Below are 13,108 nucleotides of genomic sequence, written 5' to 3'. Positions count from 1 at the left end.
TCTCATTTGGAGTGAATATTCCATTAATGTTTTGTAGTTTGGGGCGTTGTTCTTTCTGTGTTTTCATTGTTTGCTTCCCCACGTCAAGGGAGGGTTGGGAAATGGGAAAGAGGAAGGCAGGGACTTCCTTGGTGGTCCAGTGGTTAAGACGCACACTTCCACTGCAGGAGACACAGGTTCAATCCCAGTCAGGGAACTAAGGTCCCACATACACATTGCACAGCCAAAAAAAAAAAAACTTGGAAAGAGGGAGGCAGAATTCAAGCTGTTGAAAAGGAGCTGTGTACATCATCAGGCAACAGAACAGGGTGAAGCGAACAGAGGTCTACAGGGTAAATTCTTGTTACAGTGAAGGCAAGTCTTGTGAGCGTTTCCCATTCTCTGCATGGTCCCCTACTACCAAACACCCGTTCTTTATTTTGACTATTTTCTATATTTATAAGCTCACTTGTTCAAGAATGGATTTAGCTAGCTTCAAAAAGTTCCTGTGATTAATTTATTTTGACAATCAATGAAACAATCCCAAATCTTTGAACAAATGACTCAAGCTCCCTGGGAACAGATAGCATATGGAGCTATCTTCCCAAATAGCTCTCATGACCAGATCAGACCTGTTCAAGGACTCCTGAAAATAAAACTGACAGCTGGGCTGGAGTCACCCCAGAGTTTGGGTGAAATACGCCCTCACACAGACCCCTGAGGAAAACCCAATCACGGACTTGTCAAGCTTCCTTTATCAGAGCTTTTGGAGGACTAGGTAGCACCTCACTATACACATTCCTGGGGCTTCCCTGGTGTCTTGGACAGTAAATCTGCCTGCAATCCAGGAGACCTGGGTTTGATCCCTGGGTAGGGAAGATCCCCTGGAGAAGGGAATGGCAACCCACTCCAGTATTCTTGCCTGGGAAATCTCATGGACGGAGGAGCCCGGTGGGCTACAATCCATAGGGTTGCAAAGAGTTGGACACAACTGAGCAAGTAACACACACACATTCACACTCCTACTGCACAAGAAGGCAATGAGCCTTGGCAGAGGGGACGGGGTGCTCACACCTGCCCCACTAGCTCTTTGCAGGAACCCAAGGCAGAGGGCAGGGGTGTGGCAAGAGCTCACTGTTTCATGAAGCCGAGCATCCACACAGAGCTCCTGGAGCAGAGTAAAGCCTTGCTCCACCATGACCCTAGAAGGAGGACTCAAGAAGCCTAAGGGCACAGCCAAGAACTGGAGTGTCATAGGTTTTATACTACATGGCTCCTCTGTCCACGGGATTTTCCAGGCAAGAATGCTGGAGTGGGCTGCCAATTCCCACTCCAGGGGAGCTTCCTGATGCAGGTATCTAGCCCACGTCTCTTGGTGTCCTTTGCATTGGCAGGCGGATTCTTTACCACTAGCACCACCCTGGAAGCCCAGGTTTCATACTGCATGGCTCCACAGAAGGAAGTAAAGGTTCATACCAGGGTGTACTTAGAGGACAAGATAGTAAACATTGACCCTAAGTCTCAACCCAAATAGCTCCCATGAATATCAATCAACTTATGCTCCACAACTCTTACCAAGAGACAGGGAAAAGGATGGTACAATTAACAGGCTGGGAGGCAGTCATAGCTGGGAGCGGTTCCTCCTACTCTCCAAGGCCATCTGCATGGGCAGCCCAGTCCTCTGACTAAGCACAACGTAAAGGTTCCTAAAAACCATAGAAAAACAAGGTGAACTAGACTAAATTTGCTGAGGGTAAGGCTGTACTGTCGTTTCTGTTACTTACATGGAATTAGCAGACATACTGCTCTTCCCTTTCCTGTTGCAAAGCCTGCCCCAGGATGGGATGGGAGAGGGAGCCTGAGCCACCAGGACCTTCCCCCAGTCACTAACACCCGGGAGCCCTAAGAAGAGGCACTGGTTGGTATTGTTCACGGCTAGATCTTCAGTAACAGCAGCCAGCCTGGCAGTGGGTAAGTCATCAACAATATCTATTGAATAAATGGTGAATGGAGTCTATTTTCAAGAGAAGCCTTAAACACAAAACCACAGTACCTATTGTGGATTTATTTGTGGTTTGGGAAGTAAAACTCCAAGGACTGGATCACAAAAGGCAAGTGATGTCTGAGTTTCTAGGGGCTGAAATGAACATCCTGAGACAGCCCAAACAGGCCACAGAGGAGCGTGGCAGTGAGCACAGTGAGGGGCAAGTCACACCATGTGAAGGGTCCACACGGTAGAAGACTGACAATGCCATCTTCTTTCCATAGGATCCCTCCTGTCAGAATGGGAATTAACAGAGTCACCCAGGTCAGTTTAGGTGACAAACAGACGGCAAATAGTGGTGCTAGTGGGGAAAGAACCTACCTGCCCACGTGGGAGATGTAAGAGATGTGGGTTCGATCCCTGGGTCGGGAAGATCCCCTGGAAGAGGGCAAACAACTCACTCCAGTAGTCTTGGTGGAGAATTCCATGGACAGAGTCTGGCAAGCTATGGTCCACAAGGTCGCAAAAAGTCAGACATGACTGAATCAACTTAGCACACAAATGCATGCAGATGTAAATGAGTATCTTCCCTCTCCCCACCCCAAATCTTTACATATAATCAGAAAGAGTAATATCAGAAGAGTATTATCCATAGATTGAGGAGGAAATGGCAACCCACTCCAGTATTTCATGGACAGAGGAGCCTGGTGGGCTACAGTTCTTGGGGTTGCAAAGAGTTGGACATGACTGAGCACAAACACACACGCATATTATCTGTAGAATATCTGACTCTTTTGTTCAACAAATAAGTCCAACCTCTATGAGAATACAGCAGTGGTCCAGATCTAAATTCTGGCCTCCAGGACTAAGGTACCACCTGCCTTTGTGAGGACTATCACAGTTTATAAAGTACTTTTAGTTTATTTGATTGTATAGCCACATTAGAATTGTTAGTAAAACTGCTGTAGGGTACAGTCTGTGGAACAAATTTCTTCATGTGGTGGGGGTGGGGGGCCTCCTTCTGGGATCCTAAAACATAACCAGCCATCAGCCTTGAAGTTTCCAGCCAAAGGGCAGCAATCATGAGTCATAGCTTATCCCCAAGGCCCCTCTTTTCCCCTTAATCCTTCAAATCAATAAGATAATTACTGCTCTTGTCTGAAGGTTTTACATTTTCTATTATTCTTGTTGACTGCAGTCAATTTTTAATGTTTATTTTTAACTTAATGATTTTCGTGGAGAGATTTTCTAGTTCATTGGAGGTTTGGGGTTTTATGGTAGATTTAAAGAAACATAAGAATATAATTTTGTCTGATTTTCTTTTCTGGCCTAAATCTTAATTTGGTGATGTTTGCCAAGGGTGAGTTTTTGTGAGTGTGTCTGTTTCCATGACCAGTATTTCAGTGAGGGTAGCAGAGTTAGCTACAAGGAACAAAATGATGTTTGGTAAAAAGTAGACAAATCACAGATATTCAGGACCCAAAAGCAAAGGCTTAGAGTCTGTTTCATTCCCATGTTCTACTCTTATCCACTCCCTCTCCTTGCCTGTGACCCTGCAGCCCTGAAACTGGGTCTTCCACTCCACTCCAGTCAAAACATAGCCTCTCTCACCACTGTGTGACTGGTGGGGATGCACAGTCCTCTCTGTCTGGCTTCACCACATCTTATCACTGCAATGAGGCCTCGCTGTACTCCAAGTCACCCTGACATTCAGAGAAGGGCTCCTCCCCAGGCTTCTGCAGGCTTCTCCCTGGATTCCTCTCCCCACTAGACTCTCAGCCTCCTCTCTACTTCCCTAAACTGTATTGGCTCCTGCAGACTTCTGTCTTTTGGTCACTCCTGACCTTCTTGCAAGCATAGTCACATCATGGGGCTTTCAAGTCTCTCAAAAATGTCTTCCCTTTTCTTCATCTCTGCCCCACTTCAGGGAGGTCTTTTGTTTAGGCCCACTATCAGGAAAAGTCACTCTCTCTGGGCAGGCAGAAACTTGGCAAGGGGAGCACAAACTGGATTTCAAACCCAACTTGTCTCCAGAATGGGATTCTAAATGTGAGTTTAGCACACTAAACTCACATTTATATTAATAGAGGTTTCTGTCTCAGATTCAAGTATGCTTAGCGGCAGAAGTTGGGGGGAAAGTGACATTTCCAAGATTCCCATTTATGGATTACATCTACCATAGCAGTGGTTCCAGCCTACCTGAGCCCCAAGGGAGAATTAGAAGGAACGTTTCATTGTATTAGAGGAAGAGAGGAAAATGAAGAAAGAAAAGGGGAAATGGAAGAGTACAAAAAATTAGATTTTCATCTATCTTCTTTTTTTTGGGTTAATTTTGATGTAAATATAAAATGTCTTTCGATTTACTTTAACCCAATTAAGTAGCTATTTGCTGTTAGGAAAACAAATTTCTATACTGCAATCCCTTAATGTTCTTTTCCTAAGTCACATCTGGCTTTGTTTGGGTCTTGGGATTTCTTTTCTTCCTTTTTTTACAGTCCTCACGACGGCCACCCCAACGCTGCAGTGTCATTAACCCAGTTGCAGCTTTGATTCTACTGGCTCCTTACCATGGTTCCCGCAGCAGTCCCAGCCCATTGTCCTCCCCCACAGAGTGCTCAGTGGAAGCTATAACTCAGGGGCTGAGGCGTTCAAAGAGATTTCAGGGAGCCATCATCTGGGTGTCAAAATAGGCAAGAATCTAAATGCTGAGAACTCATGCTGTGAAGAATCAGGAGAAGCAAGGCTCCTTCTACCCCTGCTGCTGAGGTATCCCCCTCCAATGTTCTGAGAGAATGCGAAGCCCCATGTGTCCTGACATCTAGAAACAGCCTTAGCTTCTCCTAAGATGAACTTCAGGAGCACCTTCTAGGTGACCAGCACTGTGCTGGTTGGGCTTCCCTAGTGGCTCAGTGATAAAGAATCCACCTGCCAATGCAAGACCCGCAGGAGATACTGGTTCAATCCCCGGAAGATCCCCTGGCAGAAAACGCACTCCAGTATTCTTGCCTGGAAAATCCTATGGTCAGAGGAGCCTGGCAGGCTACGGTCCATAGGGTTGCACAGAGTCAGACCCACACACTGTGCTGGTTGCTCTACCCATATTATCTTTCATTATCTTCCTTTTATTTTTCAGATGAGGAAACTGAGGCTAAGAGACAGAAAGTGACTTCTGTAGAGGTCACATGGTCACCAAGAGATCAATTCACATAAGGGGAACTTATTACATGTAAATTAAGGCTAAGTAGGGCCCAGAAAGCAGGGTGAGGCCATTAGAACGTGAAAAAAGGGAGCAAAAGAGGGAAACTGACCCTACTCATCATTAGGCCAGAATTTAGGTATCAGGACATTAACCTTCTAATAACGTAAACTTGACCCTACTTTGTGCCCTGGAGCTCAGTTAATATTCAAATGTTCCATGACTCCTCCAACTAACCCAGCTCTGAATTAAGCAGCAAGTGATGTGAAGCTAAGCGGTGGCTACCTTGCCAACCACCTCTAATCTCATTTGCTCACCTGTGGGCACATGGCTTGCTTCTTAGGACTAAGATTGGTTTCACCTACTTTGTCCAGTATGGCTCTAGCCTCTCAACTCCTCTCTTCAGGGAAGAGATAAAACATTCTATTTAAGGGCTGTTGGCTTATAGCCCAAAGGCTTGATCCCAAATGGATCTGCATCTGGCTGCCCCCACTTTCAGGGCAGACAGTGACATCCATACTCTCAGCTCATTGAGACCATCTGCTCATTTTTCAATAACACTGTCCTCTGGGTCCATGCTAAGGTACCATTTAAGAAAATGCTGCTCCAGTAACTAAGCCCTTTGGTGGGAATATACGATAGATCCTTATTATAATTAACCTGATAGCCCATAAAAATTATTGTGGGTTTCCAATTAGAGTTCTAATTTTCTCCATCAGGTGAAAACAAAGAGGAATTAGAAAAGTAAATAGCTTTTTTTTTTTTTTACCTCCTAGACAACAAGTCAACTGCCTAAGTCCAATATTAGAGCAGCATCATGGCCCAGTTCATTGATTCCCACAAGCACTGGATGACCCTCTGCCATGCCCAAAGTTTTCTGATATAAAAAAAAAAAAATCAAGGGATACAGTCATGATAAAATGAATTGAAACCCCTAAGGGGGGGGTGTTGAAGAAAAATATGTGGCCCTTATTAGGCTAACTTGGAGAGCTTTATTTTCCTGACTAGATCTAGATTTTTTTACTCTCACTGAAGAGAGACTATAGACCAGAGGGGAAGAGAAAGGACACAGAAATACTGCCTGATGTAGAAATGTGATTGTCCTGCTGTATGATTTATGAGGGACTCTTATTTCCAATAAATGCCTCACAAAACTCTTGAGAAAATCTGCATTTTCATCACTGTGTTTCGAGTTTCTCTTTTCTTTATGGGAATAGATGCATTAAAATGCTATGTTGGCAGAGTCTGTGAAGGCAGGCCCAATCACAGGTGTATTACACAAAATGAGATAAACGTGTTTCCTATGCTCAAGTAACTCATGATCTGGTAGGACTGGAAAGACAATTAAAGAATAGTATCAAAACAGGTAAGGCTTTGGTCAGGACCCAAGTAAGGTGCAAAGTCAAAGAAATTCAGAGCAGAGCAAGACATCATGACATCATTACGTTGACACTGCTGATTTTGTATCATAAGCGCCACCTCAGTTCTGTTTTTTATTGTCCCATCTGGTGAAGCTGAGGGTGGACAGAATAAAGAATAGGGTGAGGATGTCTGATTTGTATCTTATTTGATATAACTTGACAATATATGGTTGTAAAAGTAACAGAATATAATGCACATAAAGAGTTCTATCCGTTGGGATGGAGGGACTTCTAAGCATTATCCCAAAGCCAGAAATAATAATATGAAATAATTTCACACATAAACAAGCACAAACACACAAACCAAGTTAAAAAAAAAACTTTTAAAAATTTACAACATATATCACAGACTATCATCTGCTCTCTTTTAGACTGGTTTAAGTTTGCCTTCATTATGCACTTAGATTCTTACCAAGCTCTGCCCTGCATCAGTATAAAAATGATTTATTCAAATGAATAATAAAAACATACATCTGAGAAACTGTCATTGACCAGAGAAGACAAGGAGGAAATGACAACTAAGTGCAATGTGGGATTCTGGGCTGGATACCAGAACAGAAGAAGGAAATGGACCAAGTAGATGTTCAGATAGTTCAAAAGAACAAATGAATAAAAATGAATATGGCCAATGGAAAAGAAGTCCAACATTACTAATAATAAAAGGAAACTGTACACATAATTCATATTCTAAATTGTATATATAATCCATATCATATAATTTATACTATGCATACACCCCTTAGATTGGCAAAGACAAAAAAAGATCAATGATATCCCCTCTAATATTGGTATTAACTGGTAAAATCATAAAAGCATCCATTTTCCTCTCCTTTTGCCTTGATTTCTTATTATTGTTCATGCTTCAGATTAGTTTAGTGTTATCATCTGTCACTTGGACAGTTAGCCTCTTAACTTGTCAACCTGTGTTCATTCTTGCCTCTGTTTATCAGTCCTTTCTACTCAGCCAAAGTTATCTTTTTAAAAAATAAATATAATCTCCAATCGCTGCTTATATCTCTCCTAGCACTGGAATAACAATAACATTTTTAACAAAACTTATGGATCCACCAGTAGCACGCTCCCTACCTATACTTCCAGTCTCATTTTTGCCCAGTGCTTTCCCTCCCTTTCCATGGACTCCAGCTACACAAGCCTTCTTCAACCCCATGCCCCACCAGAAGCCACATTTGCAAAGGCTGAGGCTGAAAATCTCTTACCCGCCTCAACCCCCTCACAGTCTAGTTAACTCCAACTGAATCTTCAGGCCTTCTCTGAAACATCACTTCCTCCGGAAGTCGTCCTTGAACTCCCCAACTAGGCAGAATTCACACTACTGTACTTTCTCACAGTAAATGTGTCTTCTGTTAGAAATTCTTACACAGACTCCACAAGGGCAGGGACTACCCGTGGTGTTTCTCATCTCTGTACCCTAAATAATACACAGTACTTGATACATGCTAAGAATTCAATAAATGTTGAATGAATCATAAATCTTTCTGGAGATCAGTTTGGCAACATACGCTAACATTTTAAACATGTATGTTTTTTGACTAGGGAATTTATTTCAGGAAATTTATTTTTCTTTTATTCCATTATGCACACACACACAGAGCACAGCATAAATACACAGGAGTGTACGGTTTTCCACATTTCTAAGTACAGTTGACCCTTGAACAACTCAGGGGGTTAAGGGTGTCAACCCTCTGCGCAGAGAGCAGTCAGCACTCTGGATAGGGCACTCTGTACAGGTGCTTCCTCCCTGTGTTGTAGTCGCTAAATTGTGTCTGACCCTTTGGGGACCCCATGGACTGTAGCCTGCCAGGCTCCTCTATCCATGGGACTGGCCAAGCAAGAATACCAGAGTGGGTCGCCATTTCCTTCTCCAGGGGATCTTCCTGATCCAGGGATTGAACCTGAGTCTCCTGCATTGACAGGCAGATTCTTTACCACTGAGCCTCCAGGGAAGCCCACTTTATCCCTCTGCCTGGTTCCAAATTCTCAGATTCAACCAACTGCAGCTCCCGTGGTACTGTAGTGTACATTTACTATTGAAAAAAACAAATCCGTGTATAATTGGACCCATGCACTTCAAACCCATATTGTTCAAGGGTCAACTATGCTGCTAAGTCACTTCAGTCATGTCCGACTCTATGCAACCCCATAGACGGCAGCCCACCAGGCTCCGCCATGCCTGGGATTCTCCAGGCAAGAACACTGGAGAGGGTTGCCATTTCCTCCTCCAATGCATGAAAGTGAAAAGTGAAAGTGAAGTCACTCAGTTGTGTCCAACTCTTAGCGACCCCGTGGACTGCAGCCTACCAGGCTCCTCCATCCATGGGATTTTCCAGGCAAGAATACTGGAGTGGGGTACCATTGCCTTCTCCGAGGGTCAACTATAAATGAATGTTATATAATCAGAAACAGAAAAGATATTTTCATTGGGGTTGGGGGGTGAGGGTGTACATTAATAGTGTCTTATGTAGGTTGTATTTTTCCCCCAGATTAAAACAGTTGCATCAAAGGACAAAGACATCAAAATATCACTATCACTCCAGTCCCAAAAGGGTCACATGTTAAAAGTCAGAGCCGGGGAGCACCCAGAGAGGTGCTGGGGAGGACAGCTGCCCAGCCAGTTCTCCACTGTCACTCAGTTCAGAGAAGGCCCTGCTGCCAGAGCTCAAGGGGCTGCAAAAGAAGCCAGTGGAGGGCTTCGGTGTGTGAGGGAAACCTGCCTACTGGGAGGTGCAGCACCCAACACCTATTCTTAGGGCGCTACTTGAAGGCATACCTACAGATTGCCATTGGCTACCCTTACTCCTGGCCAGCCTTTCGTTTCCCCCCTTCCCCAAGATGTGGTGCCCCAACATCTAAAAAATCAAGACGTGTGCATCTCCATCCTTCATTCCCCACTAGACGACCTGGGCCAGGGAATGCCCCCAGAACATGGGACCATCCTCCTGAGCATCATCTCCCTACTCAACGACTTCAACACCATCTTACCTGCCAACTTGGACACCTCTGTTGTGCACAGAAAATGAGAAGAGGGAGAAGGCAGGCCCGGGAGCACGCAGACATCATCAGGAGGCAGGTCTTGGGGACAAGGGAGGATGCTGGGTGAAACGGCGTGAAGGTCCCACCTTGCGGCCCCCTGCAGCGTGCGGCTCAACCAGGGCTCAGACTTCTTCTACCACCACGACCTCAGGATGGCGAGGCCCAAGCTGAGGCCCACAGCTGAGCCATGAAGATTGCTAACACCACGTCCCCATGAATAAGCTTTAAAAATTTTACCTCAGCTGCTCCAACCGTGTGGGTTCTTGGTGCCTCTGCCGGTCCTGGGCCCCTCTCCCTGTACTTCCTCTGCCTGGGGGGAAGGCCCTGCCCTGCCTGCGGTCATGCCCTGGGGGCCACAGTACTGCTAAGCTGATGCTCTGGGTCCAGAAGGAGGGGGAGACTGGGGAGAAGGGGAGCAGGGAGGTGATAGGGGGAGGGGTCAGCGCCTTGGGGCCTTGGACCACTCCCACTACACCCCACGCCCCGCCCTGCCTGCAGTTCCCAGTGGGTGGAGTCAGGCACTTCCACCCACCCTTCCAGTGTGTTGGGAGAGAGGTCCCAACTCACTAGTGGATGGGTTAACTTGGGTGTCATCTCTTCTCTCTGCTTTGGTTTAGAATCTAAAGCAACTTTATGAGAAGCCAAAAAAAAAAAACAGTCACAACAGGTAGAAATTTTCAACTAAGTATAGGGAATCATAGAGGATCCAATATCCAAGGATATCTTCAGAAAAAGATAGCACGTGAGTCAGGTTATAAAGGTAGTTAGGATTCACGTGGAAGAAGGGAGAGACTGGGAACGGTGCAAGTCATGCAACAGGAAACAGGATCAGCACAAAGAGAGGTACAGAGACAGGGAAGGGGCCCGGCAAACAGAGCGCTCATTTGGCCAAGTGTAAGCGATGGCACCCCACTCCAGTACTCTTGCCTGGAAAATCCATGGACGGAGGAGCCTGGTAGGCTGCGGTCCATGGGGTCGCTAGGAGTCGGACACGACTGAGCAACTTCACTTTCACTTTTCACTTTCATGCATTGGAGAAGGAAATGGCAACCCACTCCAGTGTTCTTGCCTGGAGAATCCCAGGGACGGGGGAGCCTGGTGGGCTGCTGTCTATGGGGTCGCACAGAGTCGGACACGACTGAAGTGACTTAGCAGCAGCAGCAAGGGGTGTAGCAAGATACAAGACAGAAAAAGTATGCCAGGGCCAGATCAGGAGAATTTCAATAGCTGATGGGGAACAATCGGAGAATTAAAGTAGAGGGTAAACAAGCTTTACTATTTTTTCATTTCTTTTTTGAAATGGCAAAATATGCTATTATGCTCAACACTGCAGTAAATATCCTTATGTTTTTCTCCAGGCAGAAGCTTAAACACAACTGTAGAAGTTCCTAAACATGGAATTGATGTGTGAAAGGGTATGCACATTTTAAATGTTGATAAATATTCTGAGATTGCCCTCTTTAGAGGTTGCATCAATTTGCATACCTCAAAAATGTATAAATGTCTGTCTTCCTATACCCTTGTTGAAAATAAACTGTCAAAAATACATTTAAGAAACTTTGGATATTAAGTGAAAAAATACAGTTTTAGCTTATATTTGCTTACTGTGTGGGAACCTAAGTATCTTTTAAACTATCTTTGAACCATTTGTTTTTCTTTTGTGATAGATTTGTTCATGTTCTTTGCTAATTTCTCTATTAAGAGTGTTGATCTTTTTCTTATTGATTTGAGTAAGTCCTTTATATATTAATAGATTCAGCCCTTTGTCTGACAAGTTTGTTACAAATATTTTCCCCTATTTATGATTTTAATTTTGACTCAATTTGTAGAGTTTCCTACCATGTGGAAATATTTGATCTTTAGAGCCAAACTTTTACATTCTTTTATGTCTCCTGAATTTTATCATGCTTAGAAATGTCTTCTCTATTCCAAGATTATTAATTTTTTCCATTTTTTCCCTACAACCTTGATAGTTTAGCTTTCATGTTGGTAGTCCACCTGGCACTCATTTTGGTATAAAGACTTCGGAAAATACAACTTTATTATTTGACAGGTGGCTACCCAATACCATTTATTGAACTGTAAATATTTCCCACTGATTAAGATAGGCAAACTTTATCAAATCTTAAATTCTTATAAAAACATTGGATTCAATTCCTGATTCTATTTTGTCTATTGTTCTGCTTGTTAATTCCTGCATGGGTTTAACTATATTAATGGTAATTAATATCAATTGTATATATATAAATAATTGTAATATCTTTTAGGATTATTTTTTATTTCTCCATTTCAGATTTATCTTAGAGTATTCTAGCATACTTATTCTCCATAACACCTCTCAGATCAGCGTGTCTGGTTACAGAAAAATATGCAAAAGCCCTGTTGGTATTTTTATTAAAGCCCCATTAAATTTATAGATTAATTTCAGAAAAATTGGCAGCTTTATAATAATTTGTGCTCCTGGCCTTTCCATTTATGAAGTCTTTTTTCGGTGTGTGTCTCTCATTAGCATTTGAAAGTTTTCCTCATAAAATGTTATGAGTTTCATATTATATAAAAAGGTTGTCAGCTAGTTAGATGGTTAGGAGATGAACAAAACTGAAGGTGGGATGGTCAGTTAAAAGATCACTCCCCAGGCAAGATTTAATGCACAACTGAGTTATATAGGAAGGCAGTCAAAGTCAAAACAACAGAATCTTTTTCTATATTAGAAACTGGAAGCCAGGGAGAAAAAAATAAAAAAAGGAATCAAAGCCTTCTCTAAGGTTTTGAGCTTAAGGATGATGAAGTTGGGGTAGCATTATCAGGAAATGCTAAGAAGGAAAAGAATCCAATTGTGAACAGAAAGATGACCTATATGGTTTGGGAAACACTGGCTCTTGGGGTCCAGCAAGAGGTCCAGGTGGAAACGGCCATCAAGTAACTGGAAATAAATGCCCGGAATGTGAACCCAATAGGGTTGAGAGTCAGAACTCTCCTGGGAAGTGGGATTAGCTAGAGAGAGGAAGATGAGGACAGACCTTGGAGACAATCTTGTTTGAGGAGAAGAAAGAAGAACCAGCAAAGGAATGAGGAAATGAGCAGCAGCTCAAGTAGTGAAAGAACGAGTCTGGTGAGAGTCAGAGAGAAGAGAAGAGAGTGGTGGAGGAAAGCACTGGTGTACTTGCCCCCCTCCCAGGGGGCCCTTGCATCAGTGACCAGCTATCTGAGGTTCAGATCTTGCTCCATCACCTAGGAGTTGTATGGCTTGAGGCTAATCAGTTAAGCTCTCTGAGCCTCAATTTCCTCATCTGTTAAATGGAGATAGTGAGCGCCCACCTCATAATGCCATTGTATGATTAAAAGAGATACTTTTTTTAAAAGATAACTAACACTCAGTAGCTCCCTCCTTTCCTCTCTGTGTCTGCTGAAGTTCATAAAGGTTAACAGGCATTCTATGCACACAGAGCTAAGGATTGGCAGAATCTCTGATACCCA

The 13,108-nt window shown here is 43.7% G+C and overlaps 1 long non-coding RNA gene across 1 annotated transcript; it reads left to right on the top strand.

The window, feature by feature from the left end:
* Positions 1–1,647: 1,647 nt before the first annotated feature.
* Positions 1,648–10,295, top strand: LOC112448493 (uncharacterized). Its single transcript, XR_003036868.2, has 2 exons — positions 1,648–1,950; positions 9,494–10,295. It is a non-coding gene; the product is annotated as an uncharacterized lncRNA (long non-coding RNA).
* Positions 10,296–13,108: the final 2,813 nt, after the last annotated feature.

The sequence above is a fragment of the Bos taurus genome, chromosome 10 (genome assembly GCF_002263795.3).
Source record: "Bos taurus isolate L1 Dominette 01449 registration number 42190680 breed Hereford chromosome 10, ARS-UCD2.0, whole genome shotgun sequence".
Classification (NCBI taxonomy): domain Eukaryota; kingdom Metazoa; phylum Chordata; class Mammalia; order Artiodactyla; family Bovidae; genus Bos; species Bos taurus.
Note: the sequence above shows the minus strand (reverse complement) of the source record. Positions and strands in the feature narration are given on the sequence as shown.